This window comes from Ranitomeya imitator, chromosome 5 (assembly GCF_032444005.1).
Source record: "Ranitomeya imitator isolate aRanImi1 chromosome 5, aRanImi1.pri, whole genome shotgun sequence".
Lineage (NCBI taxonomy): Eukaryota > Metazoa > Chordata > Amphibia > Anura > Dendrobatidae > Ranitomeya > Ranitomeya imitator.
The window spans coordinates 703,131,320-703,154,386 of NC_091286.1; the positions used below are offsets into that span (position 1 = coordinate 703,131,320).

Genomic DNA, 23,067 nt, shown 5'->3' on the forward strand with positions numbered 1-23,067 from the left:
ACCTACCTGTATACATGTGAGAGGTTGTCGGTCCGGCCCCCCGGTGCTGACACATGATCTCCAGCATCAGCTCCTCATCTACTGCTGACAACCTACCTGTATATATGTGAGAGGTTGTCGGTCCGGCCCCCCGGTGCTGACACAAGATCTCCAGCATCAGCTCCTCATCTACTGCTGACAACCTACCTGTATACATGTGAGAGGTTGTCGGTCCGGCCCCCGGTGCTGACACAAGATCTCCAGCATCAGCTCCTCATCTACTGCTGACAACCTACCTGTATACATGTGAGAGGTTGTCAGTCCGGCCCCCCGGTGCTGACACAAGATTTCCAGCATCAGCTCCTCATCTACTGCTGATAACCTACCTGTATACATGTGAGAGGTTGTCGGTCCGGCCCCCGATGCTGACACAAGATCTCCAGCATCAGCTCCTCATCTACTACTGACAACCTACCTGTATACATGTGAGAGGTTGTCGGTGCGGCCCCCGGTGCTGACACAAGATCTCCAGCATCAGCTCCTCATCTACTGCTGACAACCTACCTGTATACATGTGAGAGGTTGTCGGTCCGGCCCCCCGGTGCTGACACAAGATCTCCAGCATCAGCTCCTCATCTACTACTGCTGACAACCTACCTGTATACATGTGAGAGGTTGTCGGTCCGGCCCCCCGGTGCTGACACAAGATCTCCAGCATCAGCTCCTCATCTACTGCTGACAACCTACCTGTATACATGTGAGAGGTTGTCGGTCCGGCCCCCCGGTGCTGACACAAGACCTCCAGCATCAGCTCCTCATCTATAACTGCTGACAACCTACCTGTATACATGTGAGAGGTTGTCGGTCCGGCCCCCCGGTGCTGACACAAGACCTCCAGCATCAGCTCCTCATCTACTGCTGACAACCTACCTGTATACATGTGAGAGGTTGTCGGTCCGGCCCCCCGGTGCTGACACATGATCTCCAGCATCAGCTCCTCATCTACTGCTGACAACCTACCTGTCTACATGTGAGAGGTTGTCGGTCCGGCCCCCCGGTGCTGACACAAGATCTCCAGCATCAGCTCCTCATCTACTGCTGACAACCTACCTGTATACATGTGAGAGGTTGTCGGTCCGGCCCCCGGTGCTGACACAAGATGTCCAGCATCAGCTCCTCATCTACTGCTGACAACCTACCTGTGTACATGTGAGAGGTTGTCGGTCCGGCCCCCGGTGCTGACGCAAGATCTCCAGCATCAGCTCCTCATCTATTGCTGACAACCTACCTGTATACATGTGAGAGGTTGTCGGTCCGGCCCCCCGGTGCTGACACAAGATCTCCAGCATCAGCTCCTCATCTACTGCTGACAACCTACCTGTATACATGTGAGAGGTTGTCGGTCCGGCCCCCCGGTGCTGACACAAGATCTCCAGCATCAGATCCTCATCTACTGCTGACAACCTACCTGTATACATGTGAGAGGTTGTCGGTCCGGCCCCCGGTGCTGACACAAGATCTCCAGCATCAGCTCCTCATCTACTGCTGACAACCTACCTGTGTACATGTGAGAGGTTGTCGGTCCGGCCCCCCGGTGCTGACACAAGATTTCCAGCATCAGCTCCTCATCTACTGCTGACAACCTACCTGTATACATGTGAGAGGTTGTCGGTCCGGCCTCCCGGTGCTGACACAAGATCTCCAGCATCAGATCCTCATCTACTGCTGACAACCTACCTGTATACATGTGAGAGGTTGTCGGTCCGGCCCCCGGTGCTGACACAAGATCTCCAGCATCAGATCCTCATCTACTGCTGACAACCTACCTGTATACATGTGAGAGGTTGTCGGTCCGGCCCCCCGGTGCTGACACATGATCTCCAGCATCAGCTCCTCATCTACTGCTGACAACCTACCTGTATACATGTGAGAGGTTGTCGGTCCGGCCCCCGGTGCTGACACAAGATCTCCAGCATCAGCTCCTCATCTACTACTGACAACCTACCTGTATACATGTGAGAGGTTGTCGGTCCGGCCCCCCGGTGCTGACACAAGATCTCCAGCATCAGCTCCTCATCTACTGCTGACAACCTACCTGTATACATGTGAGAGGTTGTCGGTCCGGCCCCCCGGTGCTGACACAAGACCTCCAGCATCAGCTCCTCATCTACTGCTGACAACCTACCTGTATACATGTGAGAGGTTGTCGGTCCGGCCCCCCGGTGCTGGCACAAGATCTCCAGCATCAGCTCCTCATCTACTGCTGACAACCTACCTGTATACATGTGAGAGGTTGTCGGTCCGGCCCCCCGGTGCTGACACATGATCTCCAGCATCAGCTCCTCATCTACTGCTGACAACCTACCTGTATACATGTGAGAGGTTGTCAGTCCGGCCCCCCGGTGCTGACACAAGATCTCCAGCATCAGCTCCTCATCTACTGCTGACAACCTACCTGTATACATGTGAGAGGTTGTCGGTCCGGCCCCCCGGTGCTGACACAAGATCTCCAGCATCAGCTCCTCATCTACTACTGACAACCTACCTGTATACATGTGAGAGGTTGTCGGTCCGGCCCCCCGGTGCTGACACAAGATCTCCAGCATCAGCTCCTCATCTACTGCTGACAACCTACCTGTATACATGTGAGAGGTTGTCGGTCCGGCCCCCCGGTGCTGACACATGATCTCCAGCATCAGCTCCTCATCTACTGCTGACAACCTACCTGTCTACATGTGAGAGGTTGTCGGTCCGGCCCCCCGGTGCTGACACAAGACCTCCAGCATCAGCTCCTCATCTACTGCTGACAACCTACCTGTGTACATGTGAGAGGTTGTCGGTCCGACCCCCGGTGCTGACACAAGATCTCCAGCATCAGCTCCTCATCTACTGCTGACAACCTACCTGTATACATGTGAGAGGTTGTCGGTCCGGCCCCCCGGTGCTGACACAAGATGTCCAGCATCAGCTCCTCATCTACTGCTGACAACCTACCTGTATACATGTGAGAGGTTGTCAGTCCGGCCCCCGGTGCTGACACAAGATCTCCAGCATCAGCTCCTCATCTACTGCTGACAACCTACCTGTGTACATGTGAGAGGTTGTCGGTCCGACCCCCGGTGCTGACACAAGATCTCCAGCATCAGCTCCTCATCTACTACTGACAACCTACCTGTATACATGTGAGAGGTTGTCAGTCCGGCCCCCCGGTGCTGACACAAGATCTCCAGCATCAGCTCCTCATCTACTGCTGACAACCTACCTGTATACATGTGAGAGGTTGTCGGTCCGGCCCCCCGGTGCTGACACAAGATCTCCAGCATCAGCTCCTCATCTACTGCTGACAACCTACCTGTATACATGTGAGAGGTTGTCGGTCCGGCCCCCGGTGCTGACACAAGATCTCCAGCATCAGCTCCTCATCTACTGCTGACAACCTACCTGTATACATGTGAGAGGTTGTCGGTCCGGCCCCCGGTGCTGACACAAGATCTCCAGCATCAGCTCCTCATCTACTGCTGACAACCTACCTGTATACATGTGAGAGGTTGTCGGTCCGGCCCCCGGTGCTGACACAAGATCTCCAGCATCAGCTCCTCATCTACTGCTGACAACCTACCTGTATACATGTGAGAGGTTGTCGGTCCGGCCCCCCGGTGCTGACACAAGATGTCCAGCATCAGCTCCTCATCTACTGCTGACAACCTACCTGTATACATGTGAGAGGTTGTCGGTCCGGCCCCCCGGTGCTGACACAAGATCTCCAGCATCAGCTCCTCATCTACTGCTGACCACCTACCTGTATACATGTGAGAGGTTGTCGGTCCGGCCCCCGGTGCTGACACAAGATCTCCAGCATCAGCTCCTCATCTACTGCTGACAACCTACCTGTATACATGTGAGAGGTTGTCGGTCCGGCCCCCCGGTGCTGACACAAGACCTCCAGCATCAGCTCCTCATCTACTGCTGACAACCTACCTGTATACATGTGAGAGGTTGTCGGTCCGGCCCCCGGTGCTGACACAAGATCTCCAGCATCAGCTCCTCATCTACTGCTGACAACCTACCTGTGTACATGTGAGAGGTTGTCGGTCCGGCCCCCGGTGCTGACACAAGACCTCCAGCATCAGCTTCTCATCTACTGCTGACAACCTACCTGTATACATGTGAGAGGTTGTCGGTCCGGCCCCCCGGTGCTGACACAAGATCTCCAGCATCAGCTCCTCATCTACTGCTGACAACCTACCTGTATACATGTGAGAGGTTGTCGGTCCGGCCTCCCGGTGCTGACACAAGACCTCCAGCATCAGATCCTCATCTACTGCTGACAACCTACCTGTATACATGTGAGAGGTTGTCGGTCCGGCCCCCCGGTGCTGACACAAGACCTCCAGCATCAGCTCCTCATCTACTGCTGACAACCTACCTGTATACATGTGAGAGGTTGTCGGTCCGGCCCCCCGGTGCTGACACAAGATCTCCAGCATCATCTCCTCATCTATAACTGCTGACAACCTACCTGTATACATGTGAGAGGTTGTCGGTCCGGCCCCCCGGTGCTGACACATGATCTCCAGCATCAGCTCCTCATCTACTGCTGACAACCTACCTGTATACATGTGAGAGGTTGTCGGTCCGGCCCCCGGTGCTGACACAAGATCTCCAGCATCAGCTCCTCATCTATTGCTGACAACCTACCTGTATACATGTGAGAGGTTGTCGGTCCGGCCCCCCGGTGCTGACACAAGATCTCCAGCATCAGCTCCTCATCTACTGCTGACAACCTACCTGTATACATGTGAGAGGTTGTCGGTCCGGCCTCCCGGTGCTGACACAAGACCTCCAGCATCAGATCCTCATCTACTGCTGACAACCTACCTGTATACATGTGAGAGGTTGTCGGTCCGGCCCCCGGTGCTGACACAAGATCTCCAGCATCAGCTCCTCATCTACTGCTGACAACCTACCTGTATACATGTGAGAGGTTGTCGGTCCGGCCCCCCGGTGCTGACACAAGATCTCCAGCATCAGCTCCTCATCTACTGCTGACAACCTACCTGTATACATGTGAGAGGTTGTCGGTCCGGCCCCCCGGTGCTGACACAAGATCTCCAGCATCAGATCCTCATCTACTGCTGACAACCTACCTGTATACATGTGAGAGGTTGTCGGTCCGGCCCCCGGTGCTGACACAAGATCTCCAGCATCAGCTCCTCATCTACTGCTGACAACCTACCTGTATACATGTGAGAGGTTGTCGGTCCGGACCCCGGTGCTGACACAAGATCTCCAGCATCAGCTCCTCATCTACTACTGACAACCTACCTGTATACATGTGAGAGGTTGTCGGTCCGGCCCCCCGGTGCTGACACAAGATCTCCAGCATCAGCTCCTCATCTACTGCTGACAACCTACCTGTATACATGTGAGAGGTTGTCGGTCCGGCCTCCCGGTGCTGACACAAGACCTCCAGCATCAGATCCTCATCTACTGCTGACAACCTACCTGTATACATGTGAGAGGTTGTCGGTCCGGCCCCCCGGTGCTGACACAAGACCTCCAGCATCAGCTCCTCATCTACTGCTGACAACCTACCTGTATACATGTGAGAGGTTGTCGGTCCGGCCCCCCGGTGCTGACACAAGATCTCCAGCATCAGCTCCTCATCTACTGCTGACAACCTACCTGTATACATGTGAGAGGTTGTCGGTCCGGCCCCCGGTGCTGACACAAGATCTCCAGCATTAGCTCCTCATCTACTGCTGACAACCTACCTGTATACATGTGAGAGGTTGTCGGTCCGGCCCCCCGGTGCTGACACAAGATCTCCAGCATTAGCTCCTCATCTACTGCTGACAACCTACCTGTATACATGTGAGAGGTTGTCGGTCCGGCCCCCGGTGCTGACACATGATCTCCAGCATCAGCTCCTCATCTACTACTGCTGACAACCTACCTGTATACATGTGAGAGGTTGTCGGTCCGGCCCCCGGTGCTGACACAAGATCACCAGCATCAGCTCCTCATCTACTGCTGACACCTACCTGTATACATGTGAGAGGTTGTCGGTCCGGCCCCCGGTGCTGACACAAGATCTCCAGCATCAGCTCCTCATCTACTGCTGACAACCTACCTGTATACATGTGAGAGGTTGTCGGTCCGGCCCCCGGTGCTGACACAAGATCTCCAGCATCAGCTCCTCATCTACTGCTGACAACCTACCTGTATACATGTGAGAGGTTGTCGGTCCGGCCCCCCGGTGCTGACACAAGATCTCCAGCATCAGCTCCTCATCTACTACTGACAACCTACCTGTATACATGTGAGAGGTTGTCGGTCCGGCCCCCGGTGCTGACACAAGATCTCCAGCATCAGCTCCTCATCTACTGCTGACAACCTACCTGTATACATGTGAGAGGTTGTCGGTCCGGCCCCCCGGTGCTGACACATGATCTCCAGCATCAGCTCCTCATCTACTGCTGACAACCTACCTGTATACATGTGAGAGGTTGTCGGTCCGGCCCCCCGGTGCTGACACAAGATCTCCAGCATCAGCTCCTCATCTACTGCTGACAACCTACCTGTATACATGTGAGAGGTTGTCGGTCCGGCCCCCCGGTGCTGACACAAGATCTCCAGCATCATCTCCTCATCTACTGCTGACAACCTACCTGTATACATGTGAGAGGTTGTCGGTCCGGCCTCCCGGTGCTGACACAAGACCTCCAGCATCAGATCCTCATCTACTGCTGACAACCTACCTGTATACATGTGAGAGGTTGTCGGTCCGGCCCCCCGGTGCTGACACAAGATCTCCAGCATCAGCTCCTCATCTACTACTGCTGACAACCTACCTGTGTACATGTGAGAGGTTGTCGGTCCGGCCCCCCGGTGCTGACACAAGATCTCCAGCATCAGCTCCTCATCTACTGCTGACAACCTACCTGTATACATGTGAGAGGTTGTCGGTCCGGCCCCCCGATGCTGACACATGATCTCCAGCATCAGCTCCTCATCTACTGCTGACAACCTACCTGTATACATGTGAGAGGTTGTCGGTCCGGCCCCCGGTGCTGACACAAGATCTCCAGCATCAGCTCCTCATCTACTACTGCTGACAACCTACCTGTATACATGTGAGAGGTTGTCGGTCCGGCCCCCCGATGCTGACACATGATCTCCAGCATCAGCTCCTCATCTACTGCTGACAACCTACCTGTATACATGTGAGAGGTTGTCGGTCCGGCCCCCCGATGCTGACACAAGATCTCCAGCATCAGCTCCTCATCTATAACTGCTGACAACCTACCTGTATACATGTGAGAGGTTGTCGGTCCGGCCCCCCGGTGCTGACACAAGATCTCCAGCATCAGCTCCTCATCTACTGCTGACAACCTACCTGTGTACATGTGAGAGGTTGTCGGTCCGGCCCCCCGGTGCTGACACAAGACCTCCAGCATCAGATCCTCATCTACTGCTGACAACCTACCTGTATACATGTGAGAGGTTGTCGGTCCGGCCTCCCGGTGCTGACACAAGACCTCCAGCATCAGATCCTCATCTACTGCTGACAACCTACCTGTATACATGTGAGAGGTTGTCGGTCCGGCCCCCGGTGCTGACACAAGATCTCCAGCATCAGCTCCTCATCTACTGCTGACAACCTACCTGTATACATGTGAGAGGTTGTCGGTCCGGCCCCCCGGTGCTGACACAAGATCTCCAGCATCAGCTCCTCATCTACTACTGACAACCTACCTGTATACATGTGAGAGGTTGTCGGTCCGGCCCCCCGGTGCTGACACAAGATCTCCAGCATCAGCTCCTCATCTACTGCTGACAACCTACCTGTATACATGTGAGAGGTTGTCGGTCCGGCCCCCCGGTGCTGACACAAGATCTCCAGCATCAGCTCCTCATCTACTGCTGACAACCTACCTGTATACATGTGAGAGGTTGTCGGTCCGGCCCCCCGGTGCTGACACAAGACCTCCAGCATCAGCTCCTCATCTATAACTGCTGACAACCTACCTGTATACATGTGAGAGGTTGTCGGTCCGGCCCCCCGATGCTGACACATGATCTCCAGCATCAGCTCCTCATCTACTGCTGACAACCTACCTGTATACATGTGAGAGGTTGTCAGTCCGGCCCCCGGTGCTGACACAAGTTCTCCAGCATCAGCTCCTCATCTATAACTGCTGACAACCTACCTGTATACATGTGAGAGGTTGTCGGTCCGGCCCCCCGGTGCTGACACAAGATCTCCAGCATCAGCTCATCTACTGCTGACAACCTACCTGTGTACATGTGAGAGGTTGTCGGTCCGGCCCCCCGGTGCTGACACAAGACCTCCAGCATCAGATCCTCATCTACTGCTGACAACCTACCTGTATACATGTGAGAGGTTGTCGGTCCGGCCCCCGGTGCTGACACAAGATCTCCAGCATCAGCTCCTCATCTACTGCTGACAACCTACCTGTGTACATGTGAGAGGTTGTCGGTCCGGCCCCCCGGTGCTGACACAAGATCTCCAGCATCAGCTCCTCATCTACTGCTGACAACCTACCTGTATACATGTGAGAGGTTGTCGGTCCGGCCCCCCGGTGCTGACACAAGATCTCCAGCATCAGCTCCTCATCTACTGCTGACAACCTACCTGTATACATGTGAGAGGTTGTCGGTCCGGCCTCCCGGTGCTGACACAAGACCTCCAGCATCAGATCCTCATCTACTGCTGACAACTTACCTGTATACATGTGAGAGGTTGTCGGTCCGGCCCCCGGTGCTGACACAAGATCTCCAGCATCAGCTCCTCATCTACTGCTGACAACCTACCTGTATACATGTGAGAGGTTGTCGGTCCGGCCCCCCGGTGCTGACACAAGATCTCCAGCATCAGCTCCTCATCTACTGCTGACAACCTACCTGTATACATGTGAGAGGTTGTCGGTCCGGCCCCCCGGTGCTGACACAAGATCTCCAGCATCAGCTCCTCATCTACTACTGACAACCTACCTGTATACATGTGAGAGGTTGTCGGTCCGGCCCCCGGTGCTGACACAAGATCTCCAGCATCAGATCCTCATCTACTGCTGACAACCTACCTGTATACATGTGAGAGGTTGTCGGTCCGGCCCCCCGGTGCTGACACAAGATTTCCAGCATCAGCTCCTCATCTACTGCTGACAACCTACCTGTATACATGTGAGAGGTTGTCGGTCCGGCCCCCGGTGCTGACACAAGATGTCCAGCATCAGCTCCTCATCTACTGCTGACAACCTACCTGTGTACATGTGAGAGGTTGTCGGTCCGGCCCCCCGGTGCTGACACAAGATCTCCAGCATCAGCTCCTCATCTACTGCTGACAACCTACCTGTATACATGTGAGAGGTTGTCGGTCCGGCCCCCGGTGCTGACACAAGATGTCCAGCATCAGCTCCTCATCTACTGCTGACAACCTACCTGTGTACATGTGAGAGGTTGTCGGTCCGGCCCCGGTGCTGACACAAGATCTCCAGCATCAGCTCCTCATCTACTACTGACAACCTACCTGTATACATGTGAGAGGTTGTCGGTCCGGCCCCCCGGTGCTGACACAAGATCTCCAGCATCAGCTCCTCATCTACTGCTGACAACCTACCTGTATACATGTGAGAGGTTGTCGGTCCGGCCCCCGGTGCTGACACAAGACCTCCAGCATCAGCTCCTCATCTATAACTGCTGACAACCTACCTGTATACATGTGAGAGGTTGTCGGTCCGGCCCCCCGGTGCTGACACAAGATCTCCAGCATCAGCTCCTCATCTATAACTGCTGACAACCTACCTGTATACATGTGAGAGGTTGTCGGTCCGGCCCCCCAGTGCTGACACAAGATCTCCAGCATCAGCTCCTCATCTACTGCTGACAACCTACCTGTATACATGTGAGAGGTTATCAGCCCTCCGGTGATGACATCACTGATATGACATGAGATCACACCAGATCTAAGGGCGTCTCGTGGGCTGGGTATCACACACAGGGCTTTCCATAAATGACAACAGGTGAGTAATAGCGGGAGGACATGGCTATAATTTATTACTAATAATGTAAGGGTCGTCATCACCACCAGGAGGCGCTGTTATATTAATCTCTTTATTGAGGTGACCCCTCAAGGTCGGCCGAGCTTCTCAGGAACTTAGAGCTCACACAATCACTGACGTAACTAATCTGTGGGGTCGCTAGAATTTCCAGTTCCTTCTTGGGTTTGGAGTTCTCATAGGTCATTGACTGGAGATCTTGAGCCTCTTGGTCATTAGGGAGGAAAAAGACGTCCTCAATGTCCAGCGAGGTTGGGCTACATCTGAAATCTGAAGTGGACAATCCATCTGAAAAGATAAATTATTTCTGTGTAAGGAGCAGTGACACACACATAACATGATTTGCTATGCTCCAGGTCCATCCAAAGCTGCGGCCATCATACTGTTGGCTCTTGCATGTAGACATGCGTTGGATGCAGCGGGTGTCCATGGCATCCAGCGGCACTGTCTTGTGGGAGACAACAACCTCATCCCATCCCCCAACAGGAGCATGGATTATACAGATACACTATAAAGGTACCTTTACACTAAATGACTTACCAACAATCACGACCAGCGATACGACCTGGCCGTGATCGTTGGCAGGTCGTCGTGTGGTCGCTGGGGAGCTGTCACACAGACAGCTCTCTCCAGCGACCAACGATGAGGGGAACGACTTCGGCATCGTTGAAACTGTCTTCAACGATGCCGAAGTCCCCCTGCAACACCCGGGTAACCAGGGTAAACATCGTGTTACTAAGTGCAGGGCCGCGCTTAGTAACCCGATATTTACCCTGGTTACCATTGTAAAGGTAAAAAAAAAAAAAACACTACATACATTCTGATGTCTGTCACGTCCCCCGCCGGCGTCCACAGGGTTAAAACTGCTTTCGGCAGGAGCGCTGCTAATGCACGCGCTGCTGCCGAGAGTTTCCCTGCACTGACTGTGTCAGCGCCGGCAGTAACAGCGGTGACGTCACCGCTGTGCTGTGCTTTACTGCCGGCGCTGACACAGTCAGTGCAGGGAAACTCGGCCGGAGTGGCAGCGCTCCTGCTGAAAGCAGTTTTAACCCTGTGGACGCCGGGGGACGTGACAGACATCGGAATGTGAGTATGTAGTGTTTTTTTTTTTTAACTTTTACAATGGTAACCAGGGTAAATATCGGGTTACTAAGCGCGGCCCTGCGCTTAGTAACCCGATATTTACCCTGGTTACAAGTGAACACATCGCTGGATCGGCGTCACACACGCCGATCCAGCGATGACAGCGGGTGATCAGCAACCAAAAAAAGGTCCTGATCATTCCCAGCAACCAACAATCTCCCAGCAGGGGCCTGAACGTTGGTCGCTGTCACACATAACGAGATCGTTAGCGGGATCGTTGCTACGTCACAAAAAGCGTGACGTTGCAACGATATCTTTAACAATATCGTTATGTGTGACGGTACCTTAAGGTGAAAAATATGTGCCCCCCACATCCACCTCCAGGATCTTTTCTGACCTCCCATTCTACATCTGTAACAGAGTGTCACCCTAGCCTGTACACAGGGACCATACTTTAAGCAGGCTTAGAGTACCTTCACACACAACGATTTCGTTAACGATATCGTTGCAATGTCACGCTTTTTGTGACGTAGCAACGATCCCGCTAACGATCTCGTTATGTGTGACAGCGACCAACGATCAGGCCCCTGGTTACCCGGGGACTTCGGCATCGTTGAAGACAGTTTCAACGATGCCGAAGTATTCCCCTGATCGTTGGTCGCTGGAGAGAGCTGTCTGTGTGACTCCTCCCCAGCGACCACACAACGACTTACCAATGATCACGGCCAGGTCGTATCTCTGCTCGTGATCGTTGGTAAGTCGTTTAGTGTAACGGTACATTTACATTAGCATTCCATGCCCTATATCTGGTGGTGGCATGCTTGTCTTTCTTCCCCTCTGCAGGGGGCTTCTCCAATACACAAACCTGTAGAGAGACTGCAGACAGGGTTGCTGGAACTTTCTTAATCCTTGAAGCTATGTTTAAGGCCGGTTTCACACGTCAGTGTCTCCGGTACGTGAGGTGACAGTTTCCTCACGTACCGGAGACACTGACACATGTAGACACATAAAAATCAATGCATCTGTGCAGATGTCATTGATTTTTTGCGGACCGTTTGTCCGTGTGCCAAACACGGAAACATGTCAGTGTTCGTGGGAGCGCACGTATTACACGGACCCATAAAAGTCAATGGGTCCGTGTAAAACACGTTGTCCGTGTGCCGTGCAGGAGACAGCGCTACATTAAGCGCTGTCCCCCCCACTGGTGCTGAAGCCGCGATTCATATCTTCCCTGCAGCAGCGTTTGCTGCAGAGAAGATATGAATAATAGTGTGTAAAATAAAGATCTATGTGCCCCCCGCCCTCCCACCCCCTGTGCGCCCCCCCACTGTTCTGAAAATACTCACCAAGCTCCCTCGTTGGCTGTCGCTGCTTCCTGTTCTGGCCGCATCTTCTCCGGTATGCGGTCACGTGGGGCCGCTCATTTACAGTAATGAATATGGAGCTCCACCTCGCATAGGGGTGGAGCCGCATATTCATTACGATAATCGGCGGCCCCACGTGACCGCATACAGGAGAAGATGACGTTCCGACAATTACCGACGCATCCAGTGCACGACGTATGGAACGTGTGTCCATACGTCGCGATGCGTCGGTAATACAAGTCTATGTGCAAAAAACGCATCCTGCATGCAACTTTACAGGATGCGTTTTTGCACAGAACGACGCATTGCAACGTCTTTATAAAGACGGAAGTGTGAAAGTAGCCTAAGGCCAAGTGCACACGTCGCAGAATTGCCGTGGAAATTTCCGCGGATACTGCAACTCCTGCCACGGGTATATCGCATGCAGAATTGGCATGCATATTCCTGCTAAACACTAGCGTTTTGCAAGCATAATTAGCTTGCAGAATGCTAGCGTTTTCCAAGCGATCTGTAGCATCGCTTGGAAAATTGATTGACAGGTTGGTCACACTTGTCAAACATAGTGTTTGACAAGTGTGACCAAGTTTTTACTATTGATGCGGCCTATACCGCATCAATAGTAAAAAGATCTAATGTTAAAAATAATTTAAAAAATGGTTATTCTCACCTTCCGAAGGCCCCCCATCTCCTCAGCAGTGCACGTGGCGGCTTCCGTTCCTATAGATGCTTTGTGTGCAGGACCTGCGATGACATCACGGTCACGTGACCGCGACGTCATCGCAGGTCCTTCACACAAAACATCCATGAGAACGGAAGCGGCCGTGTGCACCGCTGAGAGGCGGGAGGACTCTGGGGGCCATCAGAAGGTGAGTATGTCACTATTTTTTATTTTAATTCTTTTTTTAACAATTATATGGTGCCCAGTCCGTGGAAGAAAGTCTCCTCTCCTCCACCCTGGCTACCAACCGCACATGATTCACTTACTTCCCACATGGTGGGCATAGCCCCATGCGGGAAGTAAGCGGATCAATGTATTCCTAGGTCTGCGGAATCCCCGCGATTCCGCAAATTTAATGAACATGCTGCGATTTTTTCTGGAGTGCGTTTCCGCTCAGGAAAACAACGCATGTGCACAAAAAATGCGGATTGCATTCTATTAAATAGGATGCTTAATGCGAGCGGTTTTATAGTGTTTTTATAGCAAAAAAAGTGACGTGTGCACACAGCCTAAGAGTGGTAGGACAACAAGCCACATCTTCTGTTAGTCAATGCTGTGTGCTTTGAAGGACAAGGATCTGCAGCTGCATTGGATCCTGGTATCATGTATGGAGATTGGAGATCGTTTTGCCACATGGAATTGTGATGTCTCCCCACCCTACTGTATTTAAGGACTGAATCTGAAGACTGTTGTTGTGGGGTGACTTGCGAAGGGCTGGGATCTTAGGCTGAGGCGAGATCCCTGTGACCGTGTGTATTGTTAAAAGCTGCCACTTTGGACTGTGTTGTGGCCCTCATCTGCTGGAGCCATTGAATTCACTCAAGGACCATTTCTATTTCCCTGGCGTTGGATTGCCAGGTGGCGCCCCTGGATCTGCTTCCTTTGTGTAGACTCAGTGTGGACTCATTACGGACGCTGCAGAATTACTTTAATTTGTGTTATCCCAGTTCCCTGTTCCAATAAATCTTGTTGGATTGTTTATCGGCCTGGTGTCTCTTTCTGCTCTGTCATATACCACGTCACAACATCCATAGACATTAATATGGAGAAAAGTATGTGCCCCTCAGTCATATACAGACAGTTGCTAGTGGTCGTAACCATGGATACCTAAGCTACTACAGTGCCCTGCACATGGGGTAGGCGATATAGTGAATCAGATGAACTATACTACATTTTTAATTGGAGGTACTTACTAATATTATTACACGTACTACATAATGGGATGGAATCTTAGAGCTGGGCATACCCCTATTATGCTGCTAACAAAATCATAGTAATTATTATCTATTATTATCAGACAGCACAATACTTTATCAATATAGGCATGCAGAACGACTGACAAGTTATGGATTGCTAAATGTGTACTGGATCAAAGCCAATAACAGCACATGAATACAGAACCAAAAGCCAACATCAGTACATAAACACAGCACAAGAATCGTCAAGAGCACATTGACACCAATTATCAATTTATAAGTTTCCGGGCTTGACGCTTTGATGTCTTCCTTGGTCTACCAGTATGTTTGCCTTTAACAACCTTCCCATGTTTGTATTTGGTCCAGATTTTAGACACAGCTGACAGTGAACAACCAACATCTTTTACAACATTGCGTGATGATTTACCCTCTTTTAAGAGTTTGATAATCCTCTCCTTTGTTTCAGTTGACATCTCTCGTGTTGGAGCCATGATTCATGTCAGTCCACTTGGTGCAACAGCTCTCCAAGGTGTGATCACTCCTTTTTAGATGCAGACTAACGAGCAGGTCTAATTTGATGCAGGTATTATTTTTGGGTATGAAAATTTACAGGGTGATTCCATAATTTTTACCTCAGAATTGAGTGGTTCCATAATTGTTACCCTATGTTTGGTTAAAAAAGTAACCATTACTGACTACCACATTTTTTGTTCTTGATTTCTTTTAGTGTTTCTTAAAGCCAGAAAGTTGCCATTTGAAATTACTTTAGTTTTGTGCCATGTCTGTGATCTGCTTTTTTTTCTCTACAAAATGAAAAACAACTGAATGAACATCCTCCAAGGCTGGTGATTCCATAATATTTGCCAGGGGTTGTATACACGAGAACCACTATCAGTACATGTTGTGCATCACCAAGATTAGTTCAGAAATCAACTGCAATGTCTGTTCTGCTGCCGCCATGTAGAAATCGGCAAATTTATTTAAATGAAAAAAATTACTCAAATTGATCAAAAATCCGTATTTGCTAGAATATGGATATTTTTTAAAGGGAACCTGTAAGCAGATTTTAATGCTATAAGATGCGGCCACTGCCTTTCAGGGCTTATCTACAGCATTCTATAATGCTGTCGATAAGCCCCCGGTCCGACCTGCAAGTGAAGAAAAATAAGTTATATTATACTCACCCGGGGGGCGGTCCTGTCCAGTCCGATGGCTGTCGCAGGTCCTGGTCTGGTGCCTCCCATCTTCTTGCGAGTACGCCCTCCTGCTTCTTCATCACTCCCTGCATCGGCGCTCCATCGCAGGCGTACTTCTCTGCTCAAAGTACTGCAGTGCGCAGGCGCTGGGCCTCTCTGACCTTTCCCAGCACATGCGCACTGCTGTAATTTGATCTGCCCTCAACAGGGCAGAGAAGTATGCCTGCGCAGGAGCGCCGATGCCGGGGAGGGATGAAGAAGCAGGAGGGCGTCGTCTGAGGTCATTGTATTTCATAAGGTCGCGGTGCAAGTCGGGACATTCGAAGCCTAATCATGGTTGGAAGTCTCGCTCTAGTGTGAAGATACTGGAGATGCAGCAGGTGGAGGAGGCCCTGGTAACCCAAATGCAGGGCTGCAAGCAGCGGGGCGGTTAGAGAGGTAAGAGATTGTTTTTTTTGTTTAATGTGTTATAACCACCACACTGTTCACGCTTATGAACCATAACCACCACTATCTGCTCTTATTAACTATAACTGCCACACCTTCCACTCTTATGAGCTATAACCGCTACCTTGTTATGAACTACAACTACAACACCTGCTCCTAATAACGAGAACTGCTACGCTATTTACACTTAAGAGCTATAACTGCCATCTCTTATGAACTATAACCACCAGACTGTCCTCCCTTTCGAACTATTACAGCCATTCCATATGTACTATAACTACCAAGTTGTCCTCCCTTATTAATTATAGCCACTACATTGTTTGCTCATATGAACTACAACCACCACACTGTTCTTTCTTATGAAGTACAACACTGTCCATCCTTATGAACCACAACGACCACACTATCCTCTCTTATCAACTCTGTCCTCCACACCATCCCGACTTTATGCTGGCTCCTCTGGTTTCTCATCATGATGTCCTTATAGCCACAGAGTTTTCACACTGTATTCCCTGTGGTAGATCGACTAGAACACTCTTTACATCTTTGCCATCTCTGCTTCAGAAGACCATTTGGCCATTGACATCTTCATGCCCCTAAGAAGGTCGGTCAGGGGTGCGGCTATTAAGGCGAAATTTGGGATAAATCGTCAATAGTATCCTACAGTTTCCAGAAACATCCTTACTTTTTGGAGACTGGTTACAGCCAATTCTGGATTGCCTCTACCTTATTCACTTGCAGCTTTATTTCACCCTTTCTGACAATGTATCCCAAGTATTTTGCCTCTTCTCTCTCATGGCACACTTTTGTTTTATGGTAAACCTTGACTTTCCTCGTCGCATCCAGTAGCGCCTGAACCTACTGCAGGTGCTGTTACAGAACCCCCAGCACCAAGAATATGTTATGCTATGTATATATTATGTATAATAGGTTCCATGTGAAATGCATCAGTCCACAGGCTGCGCCCCTGGGCAGAGAGGACAAGATATCCCCCTTCTGTCCTCCCCCACCTTTGTAATTTCCCCAGTAAATACCAGCAGGCTCCGGCCCTCTGCAGCTATTGTAATGTATGTCTGGCCTGTTTTTTTCTATTGGCCTGCCCTGTGTATCTGTGTTATATATTCTGTGTGTTGTAAATAAAGTGTGTTCTTTTAGACTGGAAATACCTGGAGTAGCAGTCAGCTTTTATATGCTCCCATGTAATCAAGAAATCCTAGCCAGCGTCCTTCATTCAGAATCCAGCAAAAGCAGAATGGACCTCCTGAAACACGGGGCGTGCTGAAAGAGGTACTACAGCACAGTAGTCCCCGTTACAGGTGCCTTCCCCAATCTGGCCTGAAGATAGCAATGTCGTCCAGGTAAGCTGCAACATACTTTTTGTGAGAGGCTAGGATCTGGTCCATGGCCCTCTGGAAGGTGGCTGTGGATTTCTGAAGACTGAACGGCACCACAATATACTCCAAAAGCGCCATTCTCCATCAGGTTTTAGCACCAGGGCAATGGGGCTGGACCACCCTTTCTTTGATTACTCAAAGCCCAGGCTTAACATTTTCCTCACCTCCTTCAAGATAACCTTGCTGCGGGCTTTGGGAATCGAATACGGCTTTTAGTTCACCCGCACATGTGGTTCCGTAAGGATTTCATGCTCCACAACCTGTGTACATCCTGGAAACTCCAAAAACATGTCCCAGTTCAGCTGAAGCAGTTCTCAGCAGTTACTTTTGGGCAGGTGACAGTGTCTCTTCCACAGTGACATCCTCGACCCCGGCCTCAGGATTGGCCCCCAGGCACGTAGCTTCCACTGGCTCCCTGTCTTGCCACAGTTTGATGTGGTACACTTGGTACAGCTTTGTTCTCCCTGGCTGGTGAACCTTGTAGTTTGCATCACTCAATTTTTCAACCACCTCATATGGCCCCTGGTCGTGGGTACCAACACCAATACCCGTTCTTCAAGACTAAACTTTATCAGCCTTGCTGCGTGAATGTAGAGCCTGGCCTCTTGTGCCTGAAGAAGGCTCTCCTTCACAATCTGCATCACCTTCGTGATCCGGTCCTGCATCTGGGCCACATGCTTGATGATGCTCTGTTGGGGTTTAACCTCTGCTTCTCAGGTCTTCTTCCCAATCTCCAGAAGTCTCCAAGGCTGCTAACCGTATAGCAGCTCAAACGGTGAGAACCCTGTAGAGGCCTGTGGGACTTCCCTACTAGAGTACAGCAGTATGCAATCCCAGTTTTAGCCATCCTTCTCTGCGACCTTCTTAAGCATGGATTTCAAGGTCTTGTTGAACCTCTCCACCAGGCCGTCCGTATGCGAATGGTAAACAGAAATCCGAAGTTGTGTAATCTGGAGTCTTACACAACTCATGTATCACTTTGCACATAAAAGGAGTTCCCTGGTCCCTTAAGATCTACTTTGGCAGGCCTGTCCGGGGAAAAATATGGGTTATACTCCTGGAAGGAGTTTCTCAGTGGTACCACCTCCAGGTACCGTGTTGCACAGTCCATTACCATTAGGATGTATTGGTACCCTCTGGCAGACTTAACTAAGGGCCCGACGAGGTCCATGGCAATCCGGTGAAGAGACCTCTGTAATAGGCAACGACACTAGGGATCTCCGTAAGTGGGACCTGGGAGCAGTTAGCTGACAGATAGGCCAGGGCCGGCAGTAGTTAATCTCTTTGTGACATCCAAGCCAGTAGAATCTTTGAAGGATCTGCTTTTGAGTTTTGGCTACTCCCAGATGCCCACCCAATACATGATAATGGGCCATGTCTAGTACCCAACACCTATAGGGGTCTCGTACTAACAACTGCTCTATAATTTCCTCTCTGTTTTGTCATCTGTTATAGCAGCTCCTCAATTAAAGCAAAATGTGGAAATCTTGTGTCAGTACCAGTCTCTTAAGTAACCCCTTTTATCACAGACACATTGTCAAGTGCCCATTTTAAAGTAAGATTCCATATTTTAGCAGTCCCAAATTTCCCCCCAGATATCCCCAGTTCAGGAATCTTGTCCTTGTAACCAGTAAGGACACACAGGGGGTAACTCATCCACCTCCGATGGGGATTCATCATGGCTTAACCAGCTCCTGTCTGAGTCACTCGGTGCCCCGTCTTCTGCCATAGTCATGGCCAAAATTTTTGAGAATGACACCAAAATTATATTTTCACATGATCTGCTGCCCTCTGGTTTTTATTAGTGTTTGTCTGATGTTTATATCACATACAGAAATATAACTGCAATCATATTATGGGTACTAATAGGTTATATTGAGTTAGAATGAGTTAATGCAGCAAGTCAATATTTGCAGTGTTGACCCTTCTTCTTCAAGACCTCTGCAATTCTCCCTGGCATGCTCTCAATCAACTTCTGGACCAAATCCTGACTGATAGCAGTCCATTCTTACATAATTATTATTATTATTTATTGTTATAGCGCCATTTATTCCATGGCGCTTTACATGTGAGGAGGGGTATACATAATAAAAACAAGTACAATAATCTTAAACAATACAAGATATAACTGGTACAGGAGGAATGAGGACCCTGCCCGCGAAGGCTCACAATCTACAAGGGATGGGTGAGAATACAGTAGGTGAGGGTAGAGCTGGTCATGCAGCGGTTTGGTCGATCGGTGGTTGCTGCAGGTTGTAGGCTTGTCGGAAGAGGTGGGTCTTCAGGTTCTTTTTGAAGGTTTCGATGGTAGGCGAGAGTCTGATGTGTTGTGGTAGAGGGTTCCAGAGTAGGGGTGATACGCGAGAGAAATATTGTATACGATTGTGAGAAGAGGAGATAAGAGGGGAGTAGAGAAGGAGATCTTGTGAGGATCGGAGGTTGCGGGTAGGTAAGTACCGGGAGACGAGGTCACAGATGTATGGAGGACACAGGTTGTGGATGGCTTTGTACGTCATGGTAAGGGTTTTGTAGTGGAGTCTCTGGGCAATGGGGAGCCAGTGAAGGGATTGACAGAGGGGAGAGGCCGGGGAATAGCGGGGGGACAGGTGGATTAGTCGGGCAGCAGAGTTTAGAATAGATTGGAGGGGTGCGAGAGTTTTAGAGGGGAGGCCACAGAGCAGGAGGTTGCAGTAGTCAAGGCGAGAGATGATGAGGGCATGGACTAGGGTTTTTACAGATTCATGGGTGAGGAATGAACGGATTCGTGAAATATTTTTGAGTTGAAAGCGGCAGGAAGTGGAAAGGGCTTGAATATGTGGTTTGAAGGAGAGATCAGCGTCAAGGATACCTCGAGGCAGCGAGCTTGTGGGACTGGGGAGAGTGGGCAGCCATTTACTGTAATGGATAGGTTCGTTGGGGGGGTCGCGTGAGATGGGGGAAAGATGATGAATTCTGTTTTGTCCATGTTAAGTTTTAGAAATCTAGTGGAAAAGAAGGATGAAATAGCAGACAGACATTGAGGGATTCTGGTTAGAAGGGAGGTGATATCTGGTCCAGAGATGTAGATCTGTGTGTCGTCAGCGTAGAGGTGATACTGAAAGCCATGAGATTCTATGAGCTGTCCCAGGCCAAAGGTGTAAATGGAGAAGAGCAAGGGCCCAAGAACTGAACCTTGTGGGACTCCGGCATAATCAATGCTTGCATTTTGCCAGAATTTGTTGGTTTTTGTTTGTCCACCCGTCTCTTGATGATTGACCACAAGTTCTCAATGGGATTAAGATCTGGGGAGTTTCCAGGCCATGGACCCAAAATCTCTGTTTTGTTCCATGAGCCATTTAGTTATCACCTTTGCTTTATGGCAAGGTGCTCCATCATGCTGGAAAAGGCATTGTTGGGCGCCAAACTGCTCTTGGACGGTTGGGAGAAGTTGCTCTTGGAGGACATTCTGGTACCATTCTTTATTCATGACTGTGTTTTTAGGCAAGACTGTGAGTGAGCCGATTCCCTTGGCTGAGAAGCAAACCCACACATGAATGGTTTCAGGATGCTTTACAGTTGGCATGAGACAAGACTGGTGGTAGCGCTCACCTCTTCTTCTCCGAATAAGCTGTTTTCCAGATGTCCCAAACAATCGAAAAGGGGATTCATCAGAGAAAATGACTTTGCCCCAGTCCTCAGCAGTCCACTCCCTGTACCTTTTGCAGAATATCAGTCGGTCCCTGATGTTTTTTCTGGAGAGAAGTGGCTTCTTTGCTGCCCTCCATGAAACCAGGCCTTGCTCAAAGAGTCTCCGCCTCACAGTGCGTGCAGAAGCACTCCCACCAGCCTGCTGCCATTCCTGAGCAAGCTCGGCACTGCTGGTAGTCCGATCCCGCAGCTGAAACAGTTTGAAGATATGGTCCTGGCGCTTGCTGGTCTTTCTTGGGCGCCCTGGAGCCTTTTTGACAACAATGGAAGCTCTCTCCTTGAAGTTCTTGATGATGCGATAGATTGTTGACTGAGGTGCAATCTTTGTGGCTGCGATACTCTTCCCTGTTAGGCCATTTTTGTGCAGTGCAATGATGGCTGCACGTATTTCTTTAGAGATAACCATGGTTAGCTGAAGAGAAACAATGATATTAAGCACCAGCCTCCTTTTAAAAAGTGTCCAGTGATGTCATTCTTACTTAATCATGACTGATTGATCGCCAGCCCTGTCCTCATCAACACCCACACCTGCATTAATGGATCAATCACTAAAACGATGTTAGCTGCTCCTTTTAAGGCAGGACTGCAATGATGTTGAAATGTGTTTTGGGGGTTAAAGTTCATTTTCTGGGCAAATATTGACTTTGCAAGTACAGTAATTGCTGTTAAGCTGATCACTCTTACATTCAGGAGTATATGCAAATTGCCATTAGAAAAAATGAAGCAGTAGACTTTGGAAAAAATAATATTTGTCTCATTCTCAAAATTTTTGTCTATGACTGTAAGTTTCAGAATAAGCTAAAGTCGTGCTCTACTATCACCGAGTCCAAGGGTCCTGACACCAGTACCCCATTTATTGTTATGAGACATGCCGGTGACCCCTCACTGGGCTGATAGTCCACACTGCAGGCGGGATAGGCATAGTACGACCACCGCCTCCCTATGCTGCAGTTCATATGTTCAGAGGACATAGGACAATGGGAGGTTATGTGTCCAGGGCTGTAAGATTTCAAGCAGCACAAGTCTTTACCAGCAGCCTTTGGCAACCCCTTGGAACCTCTGAATCCCCCAGTCATGGCTCTACTACTTCTTTTTTGAGATTCAGGCTCCTTGTGGGTACCCCAGTATGGGAATGCAACACCGCCCGGCTTCCTTAGGGACCTCTCAACCACCTGGTACCTTTCCAGTAGCCCAACCAAGCTGTCCACATTTCGAGGGTCCTCCTGGGCAACCCAGGTCTGCATTGGCTATGGAAGGGAGTGGATAAATCTGTCCATTATGACCCACTTTACCATCTGAACTGGGGTGGAGGACTCCAGCTGCAACCATTCTGTACCAGATCGAACATTAGGGAGCAAGGAAGTTTATCACTGCAATATGCCAAGTAGTTGACTCTGAGGTTGGACAGACATAGTCACCCCCCGAGCGTACCAGTATCTCAGTTTTTAGTTTGGAATATTCCTGGGCATTCTATAAGGCCCAGTCATAATAAGCCTTCTTGCCAGTTAGAGAGGGGGCCCAGCACCTCCCACCTCTGCTCCGGTGGCAGCTTCTACTGCTCTGCTGCCCTTTTAGTCAAAAAAGCTTCCACATCATAGCCCGTGGTCATTTTTTCCATCGCTCTTCTTAACGCCTTCTGGAAGTATGAATCGTCACCTGGACTTGGAGCAGGGGCAGCAGGCCTCCCAAAAATGGCCCCTGCGAGCCGTTACATCTGTCATGTAAACACCTCCTGTTGCAGTCGCTGCTGCATCAACTGTTTATTTGTTTTCTGTTGTGGCAGCTGCTGCTGTTGTACCTACTGCTGCTGTTGGACTTGGACCAGGTGTTTGATCAGCTCCTCTATGCTGGTTTACTTCACTTCCTGGCTTATGGCCATCTTCACCCAGGACATGCCGTTTGTCCACAGCCATCACAAGTG

General features: G+C 50.4%; 1 protein-coding gene across 1 annotated transcript in view; it reads right to left on the reverse strand.

The window, feature by feature from the left end:
• Nucleotides 1-10,037: 10,037 nt before the first annotated feature.
• The window catches only part of LOC138638860 (zinc finger protein 550-like), a 66,880-nt gene continuing 53,850 nt past the window's right edge, over nucleotides 10,038-23,067 (reverse strand). The window contains exon 13 of the mRNA XM_069728553.1: nucleotides 10,038-10,349. The gene's annotated coding sequence lies outside the window, so the exon portion shown is untranslated. The remainder of the gene's footprint in view (nucleotides 10,350-23,067) is intronic.